At 30.0% G+C, this 8,036-nt stretch overlaps 1 long non-coding RNA gene across 1 annotated transcript in view; it reads right to left on the minus strand.

Annotated features, from left to right (window-relative positions):
- Nucleotides 1-3,470: 3,470 nt before the first annotated feature.
- The window catches only part of LOC130452507 (uncharacterized), a 28,830-nt gene continuing 24,264 nt past the window's right edge, over nt 3,471-8,036 (minus strand). The window contains exon 3 of the long non-coding RNA XR_008910974.1: nt 3,471-4,446. This is a non-coding gene — a long non-coding RNA (uncharacterized LOC130452507). The remainder of the gene's footprint in view (nt 4,447-8,036) is intronic.

Here is an 8,036-nt window from a genome sequence, read left to right on the forward strand (position 1 = left end):
AAAATTTCAAGAATTATTCAAATCTTGCAGTATCATCATTATTTTTGTCTATATTATACATTTCGTTGGTAAATCTTTGCATAAGATCTCTTTTCTCTTCGTCATTGATGTCTTCCGGATCCGTCCAATGTTCAAACATATTTTGGTATTCTTCATTCTGCATTAAAATGCTGAATGGTTTGATTTTTCCTTGGTGAAAAAAAGCTGCTGTATAATCAGAACCTGTGAAGGCATGGAAGCCCGGAAGAGCTCAACAAAGTGATGAACCTAATTCCTCGTGCAAGATCTGTACAACTTATATAATTAATTTCTTCACCTAATTTATTTGTTATCCATACTTTTTGGTTTTCAAATTTGTGTATATTTCCGAGACAAATGATTAACACGTTATTATCTACAGATTTAATGAGAATTTTTTGGTGATATGAACATTTTAAGTTTTTCATTTGCCTGAAGCGTAGCACACTTTGACATTTTTCAAAAGATTCTTCTTTCGAGGAGAACGAAGTAATCTTCTCCCTAGTAGATGTCTTGCAAATAAAACACTTTATTTTATAATTACAATTAGGAAATAGGAAAATTTGACACATATTTATAAATGTTTCATCACAAACTACAACACACTCAATTAATTGTCACTGCGACACAGTCCAAAAAAAGACAATATGAGTTGACAATATTCAAAAATTTAAAGATGAAATACTTTTTTTCAAAATAGAAAACGAAATGACGAAAAATTCGACACTTAAAGGTGAAGCAAACTGAAGGGACAGAATAGCTTCTACCTTCTAAAATACCCATAGACAACCTTACCTGAACTAGAAAAAAGTAATAAATATATACATAGAAACCATGGAGAATATATAGTATAGACTACATCTTGATATATAAAAATTCAGTGTCCGTGTGTATGTACCGAATAAACTCAAAAACGAGTCAACTGATTCATGAAAGTTGTCATGTATATGTAATTTGGTCCAACTTAAATGATAGGATAGTTATTATTTAAATTAATGGTCTCTATATTTAATAAAAAACTAAACAACCTTGATTGTTCTTGATCGTAGTTTCCATAAGTCTAGAACAGATAGCGCCTTAAGCGAATCTCTTTACAGAGCACTGTAAAATTTTGTCCTTTTCCTCATAGATAACGCATTAAGCGAATCTCTTTACAGAACACTGTAAAATTTTGTCCTTTTCCTCATAGATGGCGCCTTAAGCGAATCTCTTTACAGAGCACTGTTAAATTTTGTCCTTTCCTCATAGAGAATATATGTGATATATTCTCTTAGATTACACACTACACACGTCTTATTTTGCCTATACCACTTAACGTCGCTTCTTTCAAATCATTCCTCATCAAAACAGCGAAATTCATTTACGTTAAAAATTTAATTACTATTTTTAGTAAATTGCCACTCCCAATGCCCGTAGCAAGAAGACTCGATGTGCACGTGTTGCTAGAGTTCATAAATCAGTGAAACAGAGAGCAGAAAGAAATGCAACTCAAAGAATTCGTACAGCTGAAATTCGTGCACAAGAACAGGGTGATAATCGTCGACAATAAAAATGCATTGAGAACCAGGGTGGCACGTAAACAACACATATATTCATATAGAGAACAAAACCGAGAAAATCATCGAACCAACCGCGCAGTAACACGTGGATCATTTGTTCATCTTGCATTTAATTATGAACCAGGCATCAATTATTACTCGGCTGATTCCAAAGTCACTAATGGTGCGATGGACAAAATATGTAATTATTGTCAGGCGTTAAAATTTCGCAATGAAACACCCGGTATGTGTTGCGCATCAGGAAAAGTTGTATTGTCACCACTCCCTACTCCACCTGAACCTTTGAAATCCCTTCTTTCCGGCATTTCAAATGAATCAAAATTATTTTTGCGTAAGACACAAAAATTTAATTTTTGCTTCCAAATGACGTCGTTTGGAGCATCCAAAATTTGTGATTTGTCATCTGATGGTCGTAATTTTGAGACAACATTCAAAATTCAAGGCCAGGTATATCATAAAATTGAATCATTGATGGCAATGCCAAATGAAGATCCAAAATATCTTCAGATCTATTATATGGGCAATTGTGAAGAATGTGTAACAACTCGATGCCAGTATAATTTCATTGAACAAGCAGAATAGAGAGCAATTGTATTGTCATTAGAATTTTCTCAAATAAAATCACTCAGCCACAGCAACGTATGGCCGGGTCTGCTAGTAGACTATATAGTCTCCATGATATAAACCATTACAAGCTCTTGCGATTCACCTCTAGAACAGTACTCTGAATTAAACTATATAATGTATGTAAAAAACATTAATCATCAAGAGTAATTTTACAAGAAAAATAATTATTATTAATGTAATATCCGAGATCATAATAATTATGTAACAACGGTTATTCGACAAAAAGCATTTACTCCAAAATAAATTTATTGAACATCGTACATTCTGTACTAGATGCTAATATAGTTTATGCACTTCAAGATGGTATGCGGGATTTTTTCCGGCATACCAAGATATAAAAATGAATAAAATATAAAAAAGCTTACCACACTTCAAACAGGCATGCTAGACTCTTCCGGCAAAAAAGTGGTTTGCATAATTTTTTGCTAAAAGCCAATAAAATTTACTGTCGAAATACATTAAAAAAAATTAATATCCGCGATGACGGTAAAACATTTTTTTTAATAATGTTTTTTACATTTTTTCGACAATAGGAATACACGCATACTGAGCTTAATTTATCCCTATACTTATGTTCTATTTATTTGAATAAAAATTTTTTGATACCGCTAAGACGGTATGTGTACTGTATTAAATATATACATAAAATATTGAAAAAGCTAATCATATGATTATGTTTATTATAATAATTTGGAATTTTTTTCTTTAAAATTACTGACAATCTTTCTATACAACCGAAAACCAGTATGAAGTATGTGGTTGTTTCTGACCTGCTTTTCTTTAGTATCGATGGCAAGGATATTAAATACCAGTTGGTTTGTGTACGTTTAGCAAGAGAATCGTGTTTTTTCACTTGCTCTTAAGTTTGATCTCTAATCAGGATTATTAAGACATGATAAAGGTGAGTGATATCTAAACTTTTTAAAAAATTTCAAAATATGTTTGCTACCACCATGGACCTATTGGAGGTTATGGACTCACCCTACCTATCTTTTCACACGTGTTTCGAGATGCCAACATTAGACAGAGAGATTCGAGCTAGAGCTAAAGAGGGCAAAAAGCCACGTAAATCTGTAGAATATAAATAAAATTAAAAATTAATACTCAATATTAGTCGCTAGCGATATTTAAATTACTTTTAATTTTACTAATAAGTGATATTAAAATAAAATAATAGATAATAAAGGAAAAACTCATATATAACTATTCTTATATTTTATTTAAGGTGAGGAATGCTTTCAAATAAATGATAAATGAAAAAAGATCTCATGCGAACTTGTTTATTCAAAAATTTAAAAATATTTACTCATACAATATAATAATATTTATTACATGTGTACAGTTTGAAAGTTGGATGGGTAATGTCTTCTTAAAACCTAATATTCTTGTTAAAAAATGAGGGATTATATTATTGGCATTTGTTTAGGACAAGTACATAAAATGTAACAAAATAGTATGTTTGCGAGGTATGTAAAAACCCTGAATCATACAATAAATAATAATAGAAATTAAAATATAATGAAGAGAAAAGATATTCTTACATTTAATATATACATTATGCAGGGTGGATTACAATAATCATAAGACTTATTTATCTTTCAGGCACGCTTTCCAACAATAAAAAAATCTAATAACAAAAATCATACAAACAACTCATAAAACTTTATTCAAAATTTACTATAACTTCAACATTAACAACTATTCAGAATATATCTTCTCTTCCAACAATAAGTTAAAATTGTTCATCTTCTGTCTTCGTTTTCTGATTGTATTGTGATGATATTTGTTAGATTTGGAATTAGTATCAAGTGCTACCTCCCAAAATATTTACCTCCTCATTTTTCATTTAAGTTACTTTCTTTAAATTTTACCCTGTTAAACAGTTGGATTCTTAGATTCGAAAATGAAAATTTGTTAGTTAGTTAGTAAGTAAAATGACAAATTACCAAGTCGAGAATAATATTCATATAAATGCCAACCTTTATATTATATGATTAATAATTAACAGATATTATTTTACTTTAATCTAAATATTTTCCTTTATTGTACTTGTTAATGTATGGGAACATCAAAAACAGAAGGAACTGATCCTGCTTTTAAAATTATATTATCATGTACATCAACTTCAAAGTCTTCTTTGATGAAGTGTTTTTCACAAATCACTGTATAGTCACTTGGTTTAATATTGCCTCTTGTTTCAGTCGCTAGCCACTTATTCCTAAGATTAGGGTCTTTTTTAATTCTAAAATAAAAGTACATAATCATTTTTGATTGCAATGATTACAAAATACTAATTTTTATTTGGAGAAAAGGAATACTGATGTTAACATTCTTACTTGAAAAATTTTAATTCTGCATCTTTCTTCCTTTTAGCCGTACAGTTCATGTCACAACAGGATTGAACCATTTTTAAACCTTAAACTTGAACTTAAAAAATAAAATATTTCTCAAAAATCACTCAAAACCTCGTTCATTCATTGCGTCTGTGTATTGCAAAGAAGGAGGGAGGGAAGATGATTGGATAAAACACTGAATAGAGTGACAAATAAGATGAAGTGGAAAATACGTGTTTTTATGGCGTGGCAAAAATACCATGAAAAATGAATAAAGAGTTCAGATAAGCCAACAATTGGATATTTAAGAAAGGTGAAAGAACAGAGTTGAAAAAGAAATTCTTTCAGGAAATTATTGTGGATTACAAATTATCAAGGGCGGTTTGTTTTCCGAAATCATAATAGTAGTAAATTATTTTGCAATAGAATGTTAGATGCCTCATCGATAGCAGACAATTAGACGTTACTTAAGCGACTTGTTCATCTAATTCATTACAAGGAATACCAACTTTAGTTTCTCAATTGTAAATTGCTTGGTTTAATGAAAGGGAAATCTGAAGTAACTCATCAATTACGCAGCTTATGAGAACTATTAATGGACAATTATATAAAGGGAAAGTTAAAAAATATTAACAAACGAAACAATCCTTCAATTGATCGTATTTACCCAGTGGTAACTGATCATAGTTTCTTTATGGTAGGTAGGTAGGTTAAACACGTGTTTAACTCTTGTGAACACTCAGTAAACATTATTTATTTTGAAAATTTCATGTAGTTACATGTTTATTATAAAATCCTTGATACAAAATTGAATTTTCAATGCTAGCAGTTAAACGTTCCTAGTTTTAATTAATGTATTTGTTGTAAGTACTGGACAATCCGGTATCTTCCGATATTAGAATTTATTTAAGTAGATTAGTTTAAAATGTCTCATAAGAATTCATAAGTGTTTATCAGGCCTAGAGGGCAAAGAAATGCAAATTATTGGTAGCTAAGTGCGAGAGAGCTCGATTTGTTGGTTTAAAAGGGTAAAGGATAGCTAAAAGCTGTCGTTTCGAGAAATTACTGGTAGAATAAAAAGTCGTGATACTGTTGTTAGATGTTTACTAGTTAAATTCTTGATAAAAGTATATAAACAAGTTTTATAATCGTCGTTTTTTCGATTATTCAAAATATTATTTATTTAGTTTATAAACAATACTTCAATGTCTAGCGTGATGTGTTTACTCTTTTTGTCTTGTAAAGATCATCGATAGTTCTATTAAGGTCATTTCAAATACCGGTTATCTTATTCTACAAGAAATTTAGAATAATTTTGAAGAAATAGATATTGCTTCGCTGCAGTGCTAGTTATTTGGTGTTGTTTTGTAAATACCCAGTATATTAATGGAGATATTCATCGATGGATTATAGTTGATACCACAACAGCACAATAAAATTATAAGTTTAATTTTATATATAAAATGTTTAATTTATACAGGATTCAATATAAATATAAGTTCAATAAAATTAAATGATGGTTTTTCAATAACAATTTCTAAATGACAGATTCTTCTTAATACTGCAATATTTGATTTTCTAAGACTAATATATCTAAAGGATTTTTTTTCGTTCTAATGTGCAAATTTTTGAAATTATTTTCTTACTTTGCGCAGTTTAATTTTTCTATCGAAAAAAGCCTTGCTTTCAAACAAAACACAACATAACTATAAGAATACAAATCAATCAGGTACACACTCTACTCTCTATGGGCCTAGACCCTTTTATCGATTGATAGATGGCTTGATACGCCGCTTAACTAATATAAGGTTGGCAACTAAGTACTTTCGCTTGTTACTGATAGAGTAGAAGCAAGTATTGTGTGATTTTTATGAAAGCTATTAGTTTTGGGTTAATTTTAAATGGAGTTTAGAAACGAACATTTCCGGCATATTTCACTTTTTAACTTCCGTAAAGGAGAGAAAGCTGCTGCGGCTCACAGAGAAATATGTGAAGTTTATGGTGCTGATTGTTTAACAGAGCGCACGTGTCAGAATTGGTATAAAAAATTCCGTTCTGGAGATTTTTTTCCTCAACGTTCTGGTCGGCCTACTGAAGTTGATGTTGAAATCATGATTTGGGCTAGTTAAGAAGCTTGATATTTGGGTACCCCACGAATTGAAAGAAAGATGGCAAAAGGTCATTGAGCAAAATGTGGAATATATATATATATATATATATATATATATATATATATATATATATATTATTTATTAAAAACTATTATTTGTTTTATTTTATACCACAAAACCAAAACTCAATAATGGAAGTACTTGATCATTTTAGACAAAATCTAAAGTGGACTATTTTTATCGATTTTTAAATCATTTGCAAAAACAGTTTTCAAACCATCTGTTGTCATATTGGTATTTAAATATTGGTATTTAAGTGCATTTCTTCAGCTACTACCTCAGACCAATTCCTGCTATTCTATTCTTCAAACTACATTCTATAAACTATTGCAAATATTGTTGAATTATCGACCAGGGTTGATTAAGGGTGCTCGAGAGCTCCTTGATTGTCCGACATCAATTTGCTTCCATTTATGTCCTTGTTTATAGTCTATTTTTATGTACGAGAGAGTAAGAAAACTTAGTTTTGAATGTAAAAAACGGTTGTTTTACAGAATAACCTAAATATTTCCTTATATTTCCTCATAAATGTGCATGAGCTAATATAATTGGTTTAAATCTACCATCAGGACAAGGTCGTAGACTGATGATAATATACTTTTGAATCTACTCGTAGGTACCGATGACTACCATGTGGATATGAATTCTTCTTCATCCTCAGAACTCTATAATAGTAATGGATAATGCAAGTTATTACTCGAGATTTTTATTTTTTGCCCACAACTATGTGGTTGAAAAACAATTTACAGAACTGACTAAACTCCAAAAATATTAAGGTCTGTTTGCAGAATATCGTGAAATGAAGGTTGTTAGATCATCACCATATCATTGCAAACTAAGCCCGATTGAACTAGTATGTGCGGAGATAAATGAAGAAGTTCCAATGAAAAATATATTTTTTTTAATATCTAAGTGATGTTGAACAGTTGGAGGTTGTAAATAATGTGAAGCCTAAAAACTGGGGAAAGGCAGCAAAACGAATAATTGAAAGAAAAGATGAAATGTGGAAGTTGAACAATAATACTGATGAAATGATTGAGTTATTCATTTTTTATAAACAAAAAATTGTTTAATAGTCAAACCTCAAACCCTTCCATCTATATAACCAGTGAGAAACAATATTCTTAGAATATTTTCTGGAAAAGTAAAACATTTCACACACCCGATAAATTCATTATATTTATACTAATTATTATTTCGTATGAAAAACCTTTTATCCCCCTATTTTTTAATTTTGTTTTTCATTTTTAACTAAAAAACTAATAACCTTTTATGGAGCTAAAATGAACGATGTTGTAAAAATTTGCCTATAAACAAAAATCTTCAAG

Source organism: Diorhabda sublineata, chromosome 1, assembly GCF_026230105.1.
Source record: "Diorhabda sublineata isolate icDioSubl1.1 chromosome 1, icDioSubl1.1, whole genome shotgun sequence".
Lineage (NCBI taxonomy): Eukaryota > Metazoa > Arthropoda > Insecta > Coleoptera > Chrysomelidae > Diorhabda > Diorhabda sublineata.